Source organism: Mastigoproctus giganteus, chromosome 2, assembly GCF_048544385.1.
Source record: "Mastigoproctus giganteus isolate SK-2022 chromosome 2, ASM4854438v1, whole genome shotgun sequence".
Taxonomy (NCBI): Eukaryota; Metazoa; Arthropoda; class Arachnida; order Uropygi; family Thelyphonidae; genus Mastigoproctus; species Mastigoproctus giganteus.
Window position 1 is genome coordinate 123,070,089 of NC_143576.1, and position 22,141 is coordinate 123,092,229.

Consider the following 22,141-nt stretch of genomic DNA (forward strand, 5'->3'; position numbering starts at 1 on the left):
ATTGCAGGAAATTTCATGCTTCAAGCGTTCCCCAGGTATGGAGGATACCTAGGAACGCTTGCTACTTGATTGTTTTCCCAGCTGTGAAGTTGGGAAAAGAAGGTGTGATAGTCATTCCTGAAACTTTCTAGCCACACCTTTTTTTCTCATAAACATTTTACGAGTAGCTTACTAGAATGGGTTTCGCAATGCCTTACAAAAGTGTAAATGATTTACTTGTAAGAATTTGCGTTTTGCATCTTTTACATACATTAGAATTAGTGACATTTTGTTGCTGTACTGTTAATAAATAAATATTATGAAAAAATTTTAATCACACCATGTTTACTTCCACAGGCTTTCCCACATTGTCAGAGTAACATTTTCCTTTCTTTTAGGTGCTGACGACTATTGTTACCTATACGGTTATTCTGCTTCAGTCAAAGTAATCAAATCGGAAGTTATTCACATAGAGTTCCAGTTTAGTTTTATTTTCTCTAATTGTGAATAAAAAAATCATTGGCATCATCCATGAAGGTGTTTATCAAACAGACAAGAAGACATCACTTGTGTCAAAATATTCTGTAGTTTACCATTTGAATGATATTTTTTCTTAACTCTACGAATAAATTAAGCTTTACAATATTAGTCTCATTATTTCTTTGTGCTGTAGAAAAAGTTATCCCTTTTTTAGCATTTGATCATTTTCTGATTATGTATTCGTTTTTCTAAATGAAAACGTAAGCTAAATGAACATATTCAATGCATCACTTAAAAACACTTAAAAACACTAACACCGCTTTGTTCTATCCTCTTTCACACATTTCCTGATACGATTCTGAAAGCAGGCTCGTCCAAAGATAAAAACTGATTTTTCAAGGCTATATGTGTAAGCAACACAATAGTGCCAATCCGTGTTCATATATTTCTCAGGCCTTTCGCTTCCAGAACAGGAAGAACTTGCAGTAGGGGATGTAAAGATGCTAGTATGCCTAACATACTTTCCCCGGAGATAGAAGTAGACAATACAGTTTTTTTTTTTTTTTTTTTTTTACTCGTATTACAATCGAAGAATTCAGTTCCATCGATTTTCATGGGGAATTTCAGTATCTACCATTGCCTAGAGGGCTGAAGAGAAAACAGAACTGGACTTACTTTTTGTATGTCTTGGTTGGTCCCTGTATGCACCCCACTCCACCATTAGGGAAACCAAAATTTTGATTTTGATAAAAGCCACTGCAATATACTTGTTTTGCATCTTATAATCCTGTTACCATCGAGGTACCATTTAAGAATAAGATTCAAAGCTTTAAAACACCAGCAGTTCGGGCAAAGTCGTTTTCTCAACTAATTAATCAACACAGAATCTACTTAAGAACTTATAAACGACTGACTAGACTTCCCAAATCGTTGTTGGCTAGTATCTTGGCAGAATACTTGAGACACATTGCCTGTGAAGGAGTTGCCAAATTTGTAACCAGGAACCCTGGTTCTCGAAGAATATCAAGCTAAGCATACAGAGATTGGAGGAATAAGTTATGCAAGAGTCGTTCAATTAAAAAAGTTATATATGCGCCACAATAATAATAAAAAAAAAAAAAAAAAAATAGGTGCACTGCAGCATTATATGTTAGATAAACTAGTTAGAAGGAGACGTCTATATCTCAAGAACAATGCGTGAAGTCGACGTTCCTTGAATGGGCAGATAATTTCCTTGATAAATCCACCTTGACTAACTCATCCTTGACGAGATGAGTAGAAAATAAGGTTTTTCCTCCGGCAACTTGAGTTTTTCGTCCAGCAAAACAGGCAAACCGACCAGAGAACACACGCAATTTACGGCCATAATACATAATACACGGCAGATGAATTTAATTATTCGGGTGGCCTAAATATAGTTTGTTTTTTAACTCTTCTTATTGTGTTAGGCGTTGCAGATACAGTTCGCAAACCATTTGCAAAAGTTTCTGTTCATCATTCAGATTCTTGGGAACTCCAGCCTCCATGGATGTAAAGTGTGTTTAGGGTCAAGCGGCACCAGTGGTTTCCCACATCTCCGCGTTGTTTACATTGTGGATGTACCATTTGGCTGGAAATGCCAGAGATTTAAAAGTGTATGGACATTGTATACGTGTAGTGACATGTACCGTTGTTCTTCTGGTCCTTTAGCCGCTGGACCCCTGCTGAGGCCCAACGTTGTCCCAGTTTCGCCACGTGAAGGTAAACTAGGTGCCCAGTAGTCAGTAGTTCACTCTGGAAGGTCCTGCCACCTAATTTCCTCAGATTTCATGGCTAGAACCGAAAAAAAAGGGGGAGGGGAAGGAGTGCATATGTACATACATATACACATCAATTGGTGTAGGTTAGTTGCGTGGTGGAGGCGCTAGAAAGAGAAGCCCAGATTTTGGGAGAAATGTATTTTGATGGTTAAATTTGGATTGTGTGGGACTTTCGCTTGCGTATAGTTAGAGCGGGGGGAAGGAGACTGAAGACTGGGAGATATAGTCAGAGATAAGGAGCCCATAGGGAAGGTAGCCCCAGTTTGCAGTGGGGCATGCCCGTTCCCCACCAGAAAGGAGGGAAGAATGGCAGGGGGTGCAGGAGAAGGCAAGCCAATCCCCCACTCGCCGGAGAAGGGGAGGAATAGTGGACCAGACGAGGGAGCTGGCCCAGATCATCAATAGGGTGTGAACGCCTGTGGCTGCGTAGTGGTCTATCATCAGCGGCCTACCATCCAGGACTGATGGAGGTCATTCAGGCTTACTAGTCAGGTCCCTACAATGACTATGCAGGTTCTTCTTCATCTTTTGTTGGGAGTCGCCCATAGGACTGCGTCCTGTCCGTGTGTCATTAGTTAGGAAGGATTTTCATCTGCATTGAAAGTCCAATCATGTCCATTTGGTGTCTGTGCAGCACGACAGCTGCTTGGTTGTTAGTCTTTGTAGATTGGGCAATGCCCCAGGTGTCAGTTAAAAGTGTCAGATCTTTACTACCACTGTTCGTGGGATGTGTTCCCATCGTAGCTGTGGTCTTTACATGTTCATTTCCGTGCTGTAGTCCCATCCTGAGTTGGGTAGAGTCATTTGCACGCTACAGGTTGGATTTGTCTTTGGTAGTCGTGGTTTCTCCGTGGGTCTTATGGCCTATCCGGGGGTTAAAGTCAGGATGTTTGGATTCAGTTACGATGGAGAGATAGAGAGTCTGGACTCCTGTTTTTGCTGTGCTGGTTATTCCGCAGGTCAGTGCGGCTTGGTGTAGTCGTGCAAGCCGTGAGCTATGTTGGTTCTGATTGCCCACGCTGGTGGCGGGAGGGTTTGCCATCTGGCATAGAGGCTCCGGGCAAATTTAGAGAATAGCTTGTAAGTTGCTTCATTCTCCAGTACATAATGCTCCTGGTTTTTGAGATTGAATTGTATCTGCGTGATATTGTCTGCGCGGGTAGCACAGTGCTATCGTCACCGATAGCACTGTGCTTTAGTGGGCTTTTTTCACTCCGTGGCTGAGTTAGTCGGTCTCAGGCGTAGATAGCAAGGTTTTTTTCTCCAGAAACGGGTTTTGTCGTCCTGCAAAACAGGCAAATCGACCAGAGAACATACGTCATTTACAGACACGAATACTGGTTAATGTAATCATTTACGGGTAACCCTAATATAATAATATATTTTTTTTTTTGTATCTGTGCGATCAGGTGTTCGCATTGATCTACATAGTGCTCAGATTCATGCATTATGTGGTCATTTGTCTCCAGGGAGCCACATACGCACATGGGGTTATCTGTGATGCCAAGGAGGTTCAGTTTCTTGCGGATCGCTCCTTATCCTGTGAGGAGGTAATTAGTATAGCGTCCGGGGTTGAACCATTGCGGCTTTTGTGGATAGACCTGTTGGAAATCAGGTAGAAACTTTCGAGTTATATCGCCTTTGGTTGAGTCAGTCCAATGTTGCGGCGCAGGTGTCTGTTATTTATCAGATCTGTGGTATGGTCTGGATACGTTGTGGTTTTTCCACGCTTGAGTTGTTGCTGCCTTCCTGTGCGGATTACTTCCAAGTCGAGAGGCAGGGCTCCTGTGATAACTTGCAGTGCATGTGCTGATACTGTATTGCATGCTCGGGTGATGGTTAGGAGGATCGGTTTGTGTATTATGTCCAATCGTCGGTGATTCACCACTGTTGAGGCCTTGTGATACCAGGTGCCAGAGGCATGTGTAATTGCTGGGATGATGTTTGCCTTGTAGAGGAGCGCGAGGGTGCACCTCTTCAACTCCTAGTCTCAGCAGGTGACCCTGGCAAGCATGGTCACGTAATCTTTAGTCTTTGTCTGAATATAGTTGAAGTGGGGGGGGGTTAAACGATCGGTTCCTGTCTAGTATAATTCCAAGGTATTTAAATTCAGTGACAAGCTTAACAGTTCTATTATTGATTCTAATTTGCGAGTAGGTCTGGTTGAGGTTAGGTAGCCTTTTAGGAGTATGGATTTAGTACTGGTTGACGAGATGGTCAGGTGATGTCCCTCTGCCCAGTCTCGGAGGGTGGTTAGTGCTTCGTTTGCGATGCTTTCCATCTGAGCCCTAGAGTTAGCGGCCAGTACCAGGGAGAGATCATTAGCAAATTCCAGTGATTTGATGTTCCCTAGATCCCTGTCAAAATACACAGTTCCATAGGAAGGGGTACAGTACTGAGCCCTGGGGGCAACCCCCACGCTCCACCCTAGAGTAGGGAGCATCTACCAAGATCCTTCTGTTATTTAGGTAACTCCGCATACAGCCATGGAAATTCATTAGTAATTGGGCTGCTCTGAGTCTTATAAGGACGCTCGGCCACCACAGGCCATCGAACGCCCCCGAAAAATCAATCGAGATGAGGAGGAAATATTTTTGGTCACAACTGTCTGCCAAGTCCAGGATACTTCAGCGCGTCAAGGATAGATCTTCCAGGTTTACAGCCGAATTGGTTGTTTGCAGTTAAATTTGCTGTGGTGTAGTGTTCTACTATCCTTTGTTTGAGCAGTTGTTCAAGTACTTTGCTTAACACCGAAAGCAGGGCTATTGGTCGATATGATTCTGGTGTCGGTGTCTGTTTGGATGGATTTTTAAGTGTAAGGGTCACGCTGGCCACACTCCAAGCTGAGGGGAACCAGCCAGAGCTGAGGCAGTGGTTGTACATGTCTAGGAGGAGGTCAGGGGTATATTCGACAACTTTCTTTAGTATTTCTGGCTACAACATGTCCGGACCTGGAGTTCTTTTGCTTTTGACTTTGCTTATGGCTGTTTGTAATTCATGGTGAGTGAAGGGCTCTTCCATTCGGGTGGTTTAGTAAGCTTCGTTGGCCAGACAAAGTAGTTGTTGTTCAGGAGTATCATTTCCATTTAATGGTTTGAAGATGGTATTTAGAATGTTGTTGATTGAATCTTGCCAATGTTTTGTTATAGTGCCTTGCGGAGTGATTGTGTAGGATGTCACGTCCGCTCTGGGCAGCTTGTTCATGGTTATGCGATATATTATGCTCCATGTATCCAAGGTGCCTACCGTAGACAACCAGGTGCTCCCAGAACACCTTCTTCCGCCGCCTGATCATCGCGGTATATGTATTCCTGGCATCCCTATACTGCTGCCTGAGGAACTCAATCTTAGGTGGGGCCAGGTCCGTCTAGCTCTTTGGAAGGATCGTTTCTTTTGGTTCATTTCCCGTCTCTGCACTTCAAGTTCTCGTGACCACCACGGGACTGCTCCTGGCTGTGGGATCCTCGTCCTGATCGTCTGGTTTGCAGCACTTGTCATGACATTTGTTATCGCACGTTGGTGGTGATCCGGTGTTCAGCTCAGTAGTTGGTCAGTTTGTAGGTTAGGTTGTTGGTTTTGCTGATGACAGCCTCTTTGAATTGTTCCCAATTCGCTTTATCTACTGCATATCTGTTTAGTTAGAGACTAATGACTGGGACTAAGTGGTCGGAGGTGTTCCAGTTCTCTTGAACCTTCCAGGCTGCAATGTGACTGGAAAGAAATCTGGTAGCTATGGTGGCATCCAAGTTGGCTTCCCAAAGGGTTGAACTGAAGGTGGGTAGATTATTGGGACGGTTTAGGACAACAAAGCCACCAACAGGTCAAAAACTGACCAACAGGTCAAAAACTCTTCCATGTGCTATCCATTTCGGACCATCTTCGTTCCGGGGTCTCGCTGTGCCACAGAGGTGAGCGGCAGTTCAAGTCAGTGAAGACAAGTATCCTGGCTCCAGGCAGCTCGTTGAGTACATGTTGAAAGTACTGTGTTGCAGGGAGCATATCCTCGCCGAGACGACAGTACAGTGAGATCGCATACAATTCTCCCAGTGACGATAATATGTGTGCACAGGATGCCCACTCAGAACACAGTGGGTGATCTTTGTCACTGTTATATTAGGGTTTCCCACCGCTAGAGCCGCCCAGGGGTTCACTCCATCCACCTTGCCATTTTTGTAATTGAGCGGGCATCCCCGTACAACGCCGGCGCAGGTGTAAGGTTCTTGTAGCAGTATAATGTCACGATTTTATTTCTCTGCCTTTTGCCTAATCTGTCCCTCAACGGCAATGACTCGCTGCGCGTTTAGCTGGAGAAATTTAATGCAGCTTGTGTTGTATCTTTTAGGAAGAGTCCCATTGTGGATCTTTAGTTGTTGTGCACCTTTTGCTTTTATGTAGACGGGGCATTTACTGTCTCTGAGTGAATGTGCGTGAGGGAGTTTCTGCCACTTGCAGTTAGCACAAACTGGATCTTTTGCTTTGTTCGAGCAGTTTGTGAAGTTGTGCCGATTCTCAGCACAATGTCCGCATGTTGCTTCTTGTTGGGTGCATTGTGCGTGGTGTGCCCGAATCAGCAAGACTGGAAACATTTCGGGACCACGACGTGCTGCTTGTACCCGTGGGAGCTCCAATTTATGTATATTCTTGCCTGTTTTGTGATCTCTTTCTTGCCAGGTCTCATGGGCTAGTCCAAGCAGGGTTTGAGGAGCTTCCATTTCTTCTCTTAGTTTAGAATTTCGGCGTTATGAGGCTGGTAGGATCTCTGTCAGGTAATTCCTGTTGCAGATTGCGTCTGTATACTTCTTCACATATGGAGGAAGGGTTGAGGTTTTTGTCAATGCCAAAAATGACTATAGAGGGGCCTTTCTCTCTCTCTCTCTCTCTCTCTCTCTCTCTCTCTCTCTCTCTCTGGGCGGTTCAGCTGCGAGCCCGAGCGTGGGGATCCTGGAGTTTCTCATAATGAGATTTGCATCGTTCTTTGTTTCAGTTTCAATGATAACCCCTGTATTCCGCGTCTTTCTAATAGATCTGATCTTGGCAGATCTGAAATCTTGAGTCAGGGAGTCGATCACCGTTTTTTTTACTTCTTCGCTAGTTTTGTGAATGTCATTTGTGATGGGTTAAGAACCACTAGATGTGGCTTGGAAGTATTGTCTTTCTAGGAGTAGGCTTGGAAGTGGTGGTTATAGTTGTAGATGTAGTTGTGGTTTTGTTCTTCAGCGCCTCTGAATAGGTCGGGACAAGCTGTGGCATTTCACTTGCCCCACCTTGAAGGAATGCCTCTAACTTGGCAGTAACTCTCTCGTGTTCTACGTGTGTCTTATATAGAATGGCCTCCAGCTTGGTCCACAAGGAGACGATGTCAGCCTGGAGCCATGTGGTCACTCTGTTGTTCTGTTCTTTCAGGAGGTCTTCCAGTGCGTGCCAAAGAACGAGCATCTGGTCCGGCACAGGGCTCTCCGGAAGGGTTGGGTTCAAGGTGTACACTTCTTCGATAGTATCGGCCTGTTGACTTTGTTCTGTTTGTTTCTTGTCGGAGTCAGAGTGTTTGCCTCTTATTAAGCTTCTTAGAGGGCGGGGCTGGTTTCTGTTCTTCAGCGCCGTCTCTTGGGTCGTCGATCAGTATAGATTCGGCCGCTTTCCCGATATTTTCTTCCGTTTGGGTAAGATCTTCCGATGGCATATTGGTTGAGGTTGGAAAAACGGGGTTTCCGAATTAGTGGGTGGATCCTTGCAGGGGATAAGAAAGATGAATTTTGAGGGGTTACATAAGTCCGTGCGTTAATTAGGAGCTGCACAGCTCTCTCTTGAAGATTTGATTTTAAAGTAACAGGTTTTCCTGTTAGTTCTAGAGTTATATAATATACATAACACTGACTGCAAACCTTAGACTTCAATAGTTGTCTTTAACAAAAATTTAAATATAACAGTCATTTCAAAATTATGTACTCAATGTGCTACCTGCATACATGTTTCAACTGTTACAATTTCCTTTTACTTATTGTCGGTTTATTATCCTCCAACAATGAGTACTGATGTATCTATCCAGTACTTGGAAAGAGTCATGGAGTTTATATCTGGCAGTAATGTAGTTTTTACAATTGACAGTAATGCTAAATCATCTTTGTGGTAGTAACACAACTGATAGTAGAGGTGTAGCTTTTGAGGGGTTTATATTCTGCCATAACCTGACTGTTTTAAATGTCAGTGGTAAGCCAACCACTTTTGATAATGTTCATGGCTCTTCAAATATTGATATTACCTTGCTGTCAGCTTTTGGATAGAAAACTTTTTCTGTAGGATGTAGTCACTGATTACACTACCAGTGATCATAGAGCTATTGTGCCCAATTTATCTTTGGTAAATAGATATTGTGATCAGGAGGTATTTAATGAATGTAACAAATTTAATTACAAAATAATAAATTGGGACAAATTTAAAAGTTTCTTGAGTGACTGGTTTTCTTATTCAGCTGATGATTTTAATAACCTAAGTGCAATAGAATATGCTTATTTTGTGCAGACATCAATTGTATTTAGCATTATTATTTGTAACCAAAAAGAAGGAAGTGTATAGAAGAGTACCTTGGTGGTCTAATGAGTTGGCTGACTTAAGGAAAGAAGGTTTTAGTTTAAGGAAAACATATCAGAGATATAGGGTATGGGGTCTCAATGAAGCTGTTAGGTTTAAGGAGTTGTATAAAGTGAAAAGGAAGCTTTATCATAAATCAATATATAAACATAAGATGAAAGCATGGAAAGATTTAGTGTTCACTGTAGGGAATAATGACCCTTGGGTACTTTGTTTAAATATACAAGAAACAAACTGAATGTTAATAATTTGATTTATACTGTGAGAACTGGCAACACTGAAACCCACAATTGGACAGCAACAGTTCAGGATATCACTGAAACTGTTTAAGGTGGATTGTGCAGCAGATGACAATACAATACTGTGCAAAGTAGTGTTAGGAGGGAAAACAATGTTTATTGTGGTTCTTCAAACACAGTTTTATTTGATATTATTGAGTTCAAATTGGTAACTTCTAAGTTAAATTGTAGTAAAACACCGGGGTTGGATATGGTGGAAAACAGCAGTATAGTTAAAGCTGTTGAACCTTTCCCTGAAATTATTCTAAAAATGTATAATAAGTGTTATGTGGAAGGAGTCTTTCCAGGTTTCTGGAAGATTGCCATTTTAAAATTAATTCCTAAACCAGGGTAGGAGCCAAGCTTACAGGCCTATTTCTCTGTTAGCTAACTTGGGAAAGATATTTGAAAGATTATTACTATTAAGATTGGAGTTTTTGTTTAACACTGCTAATGCAACTTTTCCTTGCCAGTACGGTTTCAAGAAAAACTGTTCTGCAGAGGATGATATAAATGACTTGGTAATTTATTGTAAGCTTTCTTCTAGTAAATATGTGTTAGCTCTGTTTGTGGACTTTGAAGGCGCTTTTGACACAGTGTGGTATGAGAGCGTTCTTCAATCTCTGCGGGCAATTAATTGTCCTGATTTGTTATATAACACTGTTAAAAATTATTTATGTGGAAGAAGGATTTTGGTTATATTTCAACATTTAGAGTATAAAAGGAATATTGATAGAGGGTGTCCACAAGAGTGAGTTTTAGGTCCTGTGTTCTGGAACCTAGTTCTTAATCAATGGCTTCAAACTGAGTAATTGGAATGCCACAAAGTGGCATATGCTGATGACTTGGTTATTTTTGTTCAAGGAAACTCCATAATGGAAATAGAAAGAAAAATGATATGTAGTTAACACCTTGATTGAATGGGCTAAAAACAATAAACTCACAGTATCATCTAGTAACACAGTAATGATGATATTCAGAGGGAAGTTAGATTATGGTAGGCCCCTAAGTTACATATAAATGATGAACAAATGCCCTTAGCATCTAAGATGAAGTATTTAGGAATAATTATAGACGACAGGTTGTTATTTACCGCAACACCTCGCCAATATAAGTATTAAAATTAAAAAGTTTACATCTATTGTCCGTATCACTAAATCAGACTGGGGACTAGGAAAAAGTGTTATAAGTCATTTTATATATTATAAGGCAATTTTTATTGCTATTATTGCGCATGCAGCCTCATAGGATTACTAATGTTAAGTTTCAGAAGAAATTACTATCAATTCAAAGAGTCATGCTTTTGACAATAGTGAGAGCATGTAAAACTGTATCAGCTAATGCACTGCAAGTTTTAGCTGGGGGCACTTCCTTTAGATTTGGTGGTAGTATTCAGAGCTTTTGGATGTTTTTTAAGAAAGGGTAAACAGATTACGTTTTTGGGCATAACGAATGATTTAATGATAGATATTAAGAAAGAAAAAAGAAATATTCTTATGAAATTAGTTGATATTTGGCAGCAAAGAATAATAGTGATACCGGTACTGTGACTCGTTTGTTCATTCCACTAGTTAATTTTAATTATGAAAACAATCCTTGTGTTGAAGCTATTACAACAGTCAGCCAGGGGCTGCGTAATTTGTTTTGTTTTAAAGGCGGTGTATTATGTTTTTAGAAGTGGTTTTATCCTAATATTGAGACCTTTTATATTAACTGGTCATGGTCCTCTAAGACAAAAGTTATATCAGTTTCATTTATTGTCCCAACCATATTGTGACCGTAAAATGGTAGAGAGTTGGGAGCATGTTCTATATGAGTGCCCACTATATGAAGAATACAGATATATTTATATTAAGGGATCAATTTTCTAATTTTGATAAAGGTTTTGAATATTTATATGTTCAATCCAAGGAATATTATTTAAGCTTTCAAGAATATTGTAGATTAGTCTTTCAAAAAAGAAAACAGTTGGCTGTTTTAATAGATACAGTATAGATATTAGTGTTTTTTTTTTGTTTAATTTTTAGTGGTCCATGTTAGTCATGATTGACTGACACTGGAGTGCTGGATTTTTTAAAAATTTAATTAATTAATTTTTTATTTTATTATTATTTTTTAAAATTTAATTATTTTTTGTATTTTATTATTATTATTTTTTTAATTTAATTAATTTTTTGTGTTATTTATTTGCTTATTTATTGGATTATTATATATTTTATTTTTATTATTATTTATTTTTTGCTGGCTTCCAGGTTTGGGCAGCCTGGGAGCAGGATTGCTGGCACCCACCGGTATTGCCCTACCTCTAGTGGGTGGGGATTTTTAGTGCAAATTGCACTGACATGGCAGTAGACCCTTGCCCGGCTTCATGTCTTAGGGATGGACACCAGGTATCAGGCACTCAGATAGTGTCTGCTCCCTGGTGGTGAAGAGGCCTGTTTTTTTTTTTTTTGTTGTTGTTTTTTGATACATAATATACAGGTGGAGATGGCATTAGTCTGGGTGCTACCCTTGACATGTATACATACAATACAATACAATGTTGAAGATTTAAGCCTCCATGGATGATGGTATAGACAGTTATAGTAACTGAAGGCGGATCCATGACTGATATCAGCTCCCTGGACATTATCATCTGTTGTTCCACGATCCGCCCCGATGACATTGTTTACCAGGACAACATTTTATTATATGACATTGTTTGATCTTGTCCAGGCCATGGATTAACCTCCAAAGCTTTTCCTCCTTTATGGTAACGATTTGCCCATTCATGCACTCTCGAGCATGACACAGTTTTAACATTTTTTCCATACGCTGGTGAATTTTTGTTGGAGCAATTCCGCGCTGTAAGAAACAGAATAACAATTTGTTGCGCCAACTTTAACGCACCCGTCACTATGAACACCATATTGTTTCAGTTGCTGCGCATCACTTCCCACACAGGACTGACAACGTGCTGGCTTGTCCAGTAGAAGTATTAATACCAATCCCAATTTCCACCCATTTCATTTGACCCATCCTTGTGTTGAAGCTATTACAACAGTCAGCCAGGGGCTGCGTAATTTGTTTTGTTTTAAAGGCGGTGTATTATGTTTTTAGAATTGTTTCCCTGTGTGAAGGGGTTTGGAAGTACTTATTTTTTTATGCAAGTTAGTATCTGTCCTTTATAAATGTATGAAGTAATGTCTAAAATCTAGGAGGCAAGTTAACTCCCTATTAAGGTTCCCACAATCTCAACTTAGTTTCCAATAAGAATACAGATTGTATATTACTCCTCAATTTGCATCGAATGATGTCACTTTGTCTCTCGACAGTCTTGTCCCATCCAGATCGCGTCTAAAATTCTGATGTCATTTATACTGTCCCACCAAAAATCATGGGACACATTTAGCTATGAAAAGTATATGGATTTATGCAAAGAAATTAATGTGTTGGCTGACTGGGTTGTAATGACTAATTCAGTAAGGCTTTCTACTAGTTTCTGGTAGAAAACTAATAGTATTGTGCTCCCCCTTCTTTAAAGCATTTCTGAGGCTCCACTAACTAAGAAGTCTGTCTTTGCTTTAACCCACTTCTACGTTACAGTTCAATTTAAAGATTTCCAGTTGGAGTTTGGGGTGGGGGTTCTTATTCTCTAGAATCGTGTTTCTGTGACCCTCTTTTTCTTTTTCTTTTTCTAGTTGTTTTGTAACAAGATATGGATGGTTAAATTCACATAAAAATCATTTGATACTTCCGTGATCATGACAAGGTGTGATGGATCAGGGTCTTGCTTTTACTTTTAAACGCCTACACTGAACTCCGTTCTTCATAATCAAAGTTCTCCTCCCCGACCCCAAAAACCGAAGGTTTTAAAATTACATACTTTATACCTGTACATTTTTTTAAAATACTGTATATATCAATGTGCTATTCTCCATCATGTATTTGGGACACTAAATAAAAATATCTGCTTTGAAAAGAGAAATTTTTAATATCGAAAATAATCTGAGTTTTACTAACATCATTAACTTGGTGGGGTGGGGAGTGGGGGCGTTTTATAAGTTTGTATAAAACTCCTCATAATTTTATATTTGTTGTAAAACAATATGTAAAATGATAAAATATGCCTACATATTTTATCATTTTTCGTGTACTGATGGGCTGTAATTTATAAAAATATGCATTTCAGGAAATTATTTTGAAGAGATTCAAGCTTGAATTGAGGAATTGCACGATACAGTGTTTGGTTTTATAGAATTGAAGGTCTAACGCCATGTACAGAGCAAAGTAAGTTTATTGTAAGTTTATCATTACATAGAATAGCTGACTTATACTAATTAAAGACCATTAAAGACAAGACTACATTACTTTTATATCAGTGATAAACAACCTTTATATGCATTCTTGGCAATCCACCATTTGAAGAACGAAATTTCTGCATTGTTTATTCTAGGCGTCTGTGTCTTCAGAGGAAACTTTGCGTATTGCGTGCGGTGTTCAGGATGCCCTTGATTGAAACATGATCACTGTGTAAGTCACAATTGTCGCTGTGATCTGAAATTTAAAAGATAATGAAATATGGATGATTGTTTTCCTGCTCACACAATCAAAAGGAAGTACGTTTTATGTCCTGTTGCTTAAAACACATTATAGAGCTTTCTGCATGGATACTGAACGTTCAACTAAAAAAAAAAAAAAAAAAAATACAAGTATTTATCTTTACGCTACTGCACAAAAGTTTCGATGACCTAATTCCCCACCCCCTTTTTATTTTTTGATAAATATATAGTTAATTTTCAAAACTATCTATCAGGATACTAAGAGAAAAGACCCCAGCGGTTTACGAATGAAATTTTAATGCTATATAGAGTGTACTCTGTAGTATAATACAGCACATAGACTGTGCGAAACACTTTGCACCAAATTATGACTTTATTGGCAAAAATATTTATCCGTTTCACTAGTCGAGTAGTTTTAATTGGGTATAAGTCATGCCGAGCTCTGATGATGAGTCCCCACACGTCCTCTCATGCCTTTTAAGTTCGATCCAACAGTGTTATGTTGGGTTCAAGCACATAAATTTTTCAAAAAATGAAAGCAGTTATAATTGATGTAAAGAATTAATATTTCTAGTTAACATATGTCGATTCTTTCATAGCCTTAATTAAAAGAGAATATATCTGAAAGTAAAACTATCAAGCTACTAAAATTAAAATGACAATTGCTCAAAGCGAAACGGATACAAAATATGGATTGTAACAGGTAACATGGGAATATACATGTATTGGATAGATACATAAAGCTTTCGGTTATCTAGTTAACCTTCTTCAGTTGATGTGAAATGACTAACCCCCCCCTGGACACACTCTAGCTCTGTAAATGAGAGACGCACAGAAATCGCTAAAGTCAAGGCTTACGAGGTGTGGCTATCCCATCAATACCCTTGACAGGTGTGACCTACAGGCACGCGACCACGTAGCGACCAACAGAAACATCCAAGGTGGTGACTCAACCACGAGCGCCTTTATCCCATACTACCCAAACCTATCACAACAGGTCTGTAGAATCTTAAAATCACATGGGATAAAGTGCGTGCAACTCCCAGCCAGAGTGAAAACACCTGTCCCCACCCTACTACAAAGCAGATTTGTCTACCGCATCTTTTGCCGTGACTGCATTAGCTGCTACTTCGGGGAAACTGGGAGACGGCTCGAAAAACGCCTTTCCGAACACAAAAGAGCGATCCGCTTAGCGGATGTGGAGCACTCAGCTATTGCCGAGCACGTCTGGGCAACCCACCACGACATTGACCCACACCGCGATGTCGTGATTGTGGATAAGTCCCGCCATTATCTGTGCCGCGCATGGTTGGAATCGTTAAACATCAAATGCTCCAATACCTCAGTGAACAGGAACAGTGGTTGTCAAGTCCACCCTATCACCGAAGCAACGATCCTGTCTATTGACAAGCGCTGGCCACGTCCACATGCATCACAACCACAGGCTTCAACCTCAAACAATTAGCCACGCGCTTCACGTACCAGATTGGCAGTACATGCCTCCATTCTAACTGTCGTTTCATATCAACTGAAGAAGGTTAACTAGATAACCGAAAGCTTTATGTATCTATCCAATATATGTATATTCCCATTAAACCTGTTACAATCTATATTTTGTATCTGTTTCGCTCAGAGCAACTGTAATTTTAATTTTAATTTTAGTAGTAATGAATCCGGAGCGCATAGGCCTCTTTAATCAAAACTATCAAGATCAGTAAAAGTATCCCTGAAATAAAAATTCCAGTTCGCACAATTCATGGATGTAAAATATTTGAAAGTTACAAAAAGAGAGGTTTGTGTGATGAGTGTGAAAATCAGAGACAATTGTTTTTGCTACAAGGTTTACCCATTTCGAACTAGAAGATATTAAATAAATACGTGCGATATTGTCACTCAAAAACTACCCTGCTTTTTGAGAAGATTTAATCACTGGTTAATAAAAATAAATAAATTTTAAAACAAAATTTCCAGTGTTCGTGTCACTGGTGATCTACTAATTATTTACAACAGCATGATTGTTACAACAGTTTGTACAAGTGCTGCTCACGGCTGATTAGACTGGGAAAATTGAACTCTTCTCGGACAACAAGCCCACCTACAAGAAAGAGAATGGTATTGTCTAGGGAAAGAAATTAAGTATTACAAAGATTTATTAAAGGGCGAATCACTGGAATAAAAAATACGCCATAACTGTTGTTGGAAGTCGCCAAATTATAACGACTCTCTCATCCAGTTTTGAAAGCAGGCACACTTTTTTAAAAGTTGGACAAAAACCACGAAGACAAGATTTGAAAAAGTGTTTGCCTCTGATCCTGACTAACATTTATTTTGTGATAAAATACTGTGCTGGAGATAACCTCTCACAAACTAATACATCCGTTCTAGGGTAACTTTTGAGAATTTAACTAACTGCAGTTCTAAAATAGACCTAATCATTTCAGAATTACAGTCAATAGCCAAATACAGTAGCTTCATTCGACCGAATGAACATCCGTTTATTAATTGTTGGTTCGATAATAGATGTATGAATTTAAAAGTTATGCAGTTATCATCTGATTTTTTATTACTGACTAAAACATTATTACTGATCCACTTGTGAACTAATTGCTCCTTCCGGGTAGAGTTCACCATATTTTAAAGAATGATAATTTTGTTCCTGTTAAGGAATTTTTAGCATGAATCGAAGAGACAGTAACTTTTTTTTTTTGTTTTTTGTTCACCCGCATCACAGGCGAAACGTATTTTACAATATTCGGTCTTCTGGTTATTCAACTTAGTGTATTGAATTGATCCAGAACTGCTATTTCCTTTCGTAAAGCTTCTTCTGGTGAAATTTGTAATGAAATTTTGGCGTTTCCGGAACGCCAACTTTTATGTCCCTTTACATTTTCGTTTTCATTTTAACCCCAATGTGATTCTCTGGTTAATTACGTTTTGTTTTTTTCTTTCCAGTATTATTTTTCAGTATTTTCCAACTCCTGGTTTGGTTTTATACTGAGTTCTTGGTAGATTTGCAACTGTAAACACAGTGGTGCAGGCTAGGTTAATTCTTACAGCAATATTTTGAACCTCACTTTTCTAATTATTGTTTTTATGTGATATGTCCAGTCAAAACATTATGACCACCTTCTGCCGCCACACGATGTGGTATGACGTCTGTAAGGACTTTGAACGCTGCAGTTCTATCACGTCGCCATGAATGCATCCCGTAGATCTGCGATAAGCCACGGTGGAGAATCCATCGCCTGATCTGTCCCACGTAATCCTAGAGATTCATGGGATTCATATCCGACGAATTTGGCGGAAAAGTTAGTACCTGGAAGTCACTTTCGTGTTTGGCGAACAAACAAAACAAATAATCTTAACTGTATAGAAATATATGCAATGTCCCACTATAGCGAAGGCAACGCCAGGGGAATATAATTATAAATAAAACAAGTAGGTATAAATTAGATTAAAACAATAAGCTAGCGAGGAGTACCAGATTGCAATATTCTGAGATCGGGCGGCAGACAGGGAAATCAACAGCTGACGTCGTCTCGTCTTGGCCTTGGTTAGGTCGAGAGAGTCATCATCAATTGCATTTAAGATGGGCATCATCTCCCTAGGAAGGAAACAATTTCCAAAGGCTCCCAGCCTTTGTATGGAGGCGAGATCGTAAGCACAAGTTTGGTGGAGCAGTTCTCCAGATCTTGCTCCCATATGTTAGGCTCTGCGATCCAACCCATCACCATCTGTAGGACAAAGGAAGTCTGTGCGTGTAGCACAGTGGTATCGTCATCGTCCTCCCCACACCGGCGGAATCCCATCGATGACGGGAGGAACTCTAATGGACTTTTTTCACTCCGTAGCTGAGTTAGTCGGTCTTAGGCGTAGATAGCAAGGTTCCCCCCTCAAAACTGGGATTTTTTCTTCCAGCAAAGCAGGCAAATCGACCAGAGAACACACGCAATTTACAGACATAAATATGGATTTATGTAATCAATGATGGGTAACCCTAATATAATAATTTGATTATTATTTTTTTTTTTTGGAGGAAAAAGCATTAGTAGAGGCACATGATGGAAGTAAGCAAGCTTATACATAATCAGCAAAAAAAAAAAAAAAAACACAACCCTTCCCATTTCACTGATCCATTCACTCCAAATGTTTGTGTAGTTCTGCCTTGAATTTATTTAAGCTATCAATTTCTACAACAACAGATGGAAGTTTGTTCCAGCAATCAACTACCCGCTGGCTAAATGCAAATTTCCGTACATTTATTCTACAACTGCCTTTCCTCAGTTTGAATCTATGCCCACTTAGGTTTGTAATCTGAGCAAGAGGAAGAATCCCATCAGCATTAAGCCTGCTTAATCCATTCAAGGCCTTATACACCTCAATCAGTTCGCCTCGCATTATACACCTCAATCAGTGTGCCTAGTCTCCAGAAGCTGCAACTTGCAGAACTTAAGCCTTCCTTTATAAGAGCACCCCTTTGTTCCCTTCACTAATATTGTTGCCCTTCTCCGTACTCTTTCTAGCAACTCTACGTCCTTCCTAAAATGAGGCTTCCAGACCTGTACGCATACTCAAGGTGTGGTCTGAGCATTGCCTTATAGAAAGGGATAATCACCTCTTTATCCCTGCTCTCAAAATTCCTGTATATCATTGACAAGCCATTGACCACCATTCCCCATGACCTACTCTGGCAGGCTGTCTGCACTGCTCAGAAAACTTCATATCTGACTGCACAATTACTCCCAGATCTCTTTCGTTCTCCACTACCCTGAGTGTAACACCACATGGTACATTTCTCTGGGGTTATGCAGTACTTTGCATTTTTCAATGTTAAACTTCAGTTGCCACTTCTCAGCCCATCTACCCAACTTTTCCAGATCCTGTTGTAGCAGCATACTGTCATTACTGTTATGAACAACCCTGTCAACCTTTGTATCATCTGCAAACTTTGACATTAAGTTTGATATACCTTCATCAATATCATTGATAAATATACAAAACAACAATGGGCCAGACACCGAACCCTGAGGGACACCACTAATAACATTAGTCCACGTAGAGCAGTACCCATTGACCACTATTCTCTGTCTTCTTCCACTCAACCATCCTTTTAGCCATTGTAGCAACTTGCCATTAATATCATACTCCTCCGATTTGTACAGTAGTCTTCCATGTGCAACAGTATCAAAAGATTTCATTGTTTGGTTTTAGGACCATTAGCAACTAAGGCTATATTGCTCCGGGAATATGCGGTGGTCATTCCATAACCTTTCCGCATCCTCCGTATTTGGTGGTGACGGGCTCGAACCCGGTCTAATTAAGGAGCGTGTGCTACGCACTGCTGCTCCTTCCCACCTGGCTACGGAGGCCCCTTGAAATCCAAGTATATGATATCAAAATTATTTTTTGCATCCAATTCCTTTGTGACCACATCATAGTATCCAATCAAATTGGTCAGACAAGACTTCCCCTTGTCAGACTCATGCTGTGTCTGAATTATTGCTGCAGTCTTGTGTAAATGATCTTGCAATGCTTCTTTAACCAGTGACTCCATTATTTTCCCTGGAACGGAAGTCACACTAACAGGTCTATAATTACTCGTGTCACTCTTTGATCCCCTTTTTGAATTGCAGATCTTTAGTCCGCGGGGACTTCCCCCCGAGTCCAAGGATGCTCTCATAATCAATGTTCTCTCTAATTTTTCTTCAAGCTGCGCGGTGCAGAAATGCACCTGAATAAAAAAATTTCAGACATGATTAAATATGTGCAATATTTTTACAAGTTGTTTTAATTATAAGTAGGGACATGCATAATAATAAAAAAAAAAAAAAATGTTAACAATAAATTTACACTTTACAGTTAGTTATTTATTTTTCTTGGAATTTTCCTCTTCTGTTCTTTGTAGAAGTCCATACTTTGTAGACATCATCTACATTTATTGTTGCACCATTAGCTAAATGCAATTTTATTCTCATAAGATCACTTAAATGATCTTCATGTATTCTATTTCGATTTTTTGTTTTAATTAAATTCATAGTGCTAAATCCTCGCTCGCAGTCTGCACTTGATGCTTGAAGTGTTCCCATAATATTTTAGAGAATAGATATGTTACAAAACTAAATTTGTAAGTACGAAATTTGCAGTGTGACTGAAAGTTTTAAAATGTTCCAGTTTTAGTTTTTTCGGCAATTATAAATTTTAATTCCGAATATTCTTCTGATATTTTAGAAATAACATCACTTTCGTTCTTTGTAATAAATCGTGAATATTTTATTGCAAGGCATTTCATATTAAGTCAAAATTATTGCTTTCATTTGTGATAGCATTAATATCAAATACTTTCCAATTGTTTAATTCGTCATCAGGAAATCTGTTATCTAAGTGATCACATACACGTTTGATAAAGTGGATTATAGCTGCAGTGTCAACGTCACTTTGAATTTTTGATAATACTTCTTTCACATTTTTACTCCAGAAAATATATTTTTTCCAAGATATTGGCTTCTTTATTTGTTTATTTTAGCTTTAACATATTGATGTGCATCAATAATGTTTAAACAACTTTTTTGTAGCTATTTGCAAAAGCGATGCAAGCTCTCCTACTACATCATTGAGCACAATTAATGCCACATGATATTATGAATTTATCAAAATTTGTAAACAGTATTTACTAATAGGATCATTACATTCCTTAACCTGCCCATTGCAATATTCGATTAATATTTCGTAATATTTTACTAAAGTCAACTGCAAAATGTCTGGATAACCATCTGACTTCATTTAATGGTATAAAAGATACAAACATCGTGTTCTGTAACCTGGGGTGGTTCTTCTAATTTTCCTTTTTTTATGCTATGTATATACAGTTCTAAGCAACGTCGCTATATCTTGCATAATAGATACATTTTTCCATGCGTCGTCCAATCCTAAATCTTCTCGGTGTGCAACACAATGTTGTTCAGATAGATGTAATATTTCCTTTTTGAGAATTGCTGCTACTCCATTTTTCCATCCAAGCATAACACTTGCTCCATCTGACGTAAACATTACCATCTTTTGAATCTCAAGATTATACTCGTAAAAATTTTTTTTTTCTAAAATGGACATACTATGACAGTATATAAGCTTCAAAATACCTCCAAATGCTGTTTGTAATATGTTTCATTTTTCACTCGAAATTTAAAATAAAAAATTAATACTTTTTGTATTGAAATATCAGTACTTTCGTCTACAATTAATGTATGGAAAGTAGATTAGTATTAGTAATGGCCGCATGGTGCAAGAAAGCCTAGGGCTTATGCTGATTCTCTTATTTCGTTCAGGATATTTTTTATGAGAACAGAATTTATACATTCAAGAAATTCAAATGAATAATTTTTGCTTCTCCAATATTTAGGTATATCTATAAATTTTTCCATATGTTCATGAATGTCTTGTACAGAGTTCATTGATGCATTAATTTTTATGACTAATATCACATCATTTATTAAAACCTTAACCGTATCAAAATTCGATTTCAGTCGTTCACTTCTTTCCTTTTTTACGTTACGCACTTTAGAGTTTTCGTTAAAATACTTAAAATTCCACCTTTTTTCAGATTACGTAACTTGGTAACTGCGTGTATATGTATCTTCTGATGCCGTTTTAAATAATCTAGTTTCCATTCTTCCCATACTAAATTCTCCTGCAACTTTTGCTTCTGCGCAAAAAGTACACAAGACGACACCATTTTCTTCATTATATTGCAAAATATCTCGTAGTAAAGGCTTTGCTTTTTGTTTGATGATGGAATTTTAGCATCAATTTGTTTTAAAAGCCAATCCTTTTTAAATGTTTTGCAATTTTTTATTATTTACTATTTTTCTATTTACTATTTTATTATTTTTATTTTAGACATTTTTTATCCGAAAAATTTTAAAATTAAAGAATTTTATTAAATTCTCTGTATTTTGCAAATGAAGTTATAAAATATTAGGAAAAATCACTAATTTTAAAGCATTATTAAAATAGTTTATAAAAATATTTAATTTTTCATATTTTTCCATCTTTAATAAAATATTAAGTAATACTAAACGTTTTTGGTTATACATAAAAAAAAATCCGTATCAGTAGATCCGCCGACATTCCACCCACATATTTTTACGTATTAATTAGTAAAAAATAATACGTAAAAAACCCGACTTTTCACGATCACAATACAGGAACTCCTCGACTTACGTAAAGGTTGCGTTCCGCGGAAGGCTATGGAAGTCGGAATTTCCCACATGCTTGTGCAGCACTCGCAACTGTGCTCGCCGAATTGATTGAATTAAAAAAAGAAATGATCGACAAACATGTAAATAGAATTATTTATTGTATTTATTCAATTTGTTATCTCATGCGCAGGAAAAATTACAAAAGCGTGCAATTTTAAAAAATTTCAAAATTATAAAATTACAAAAAAAGAGGAGACAGTCATAACGACAGTAAGTTTTAC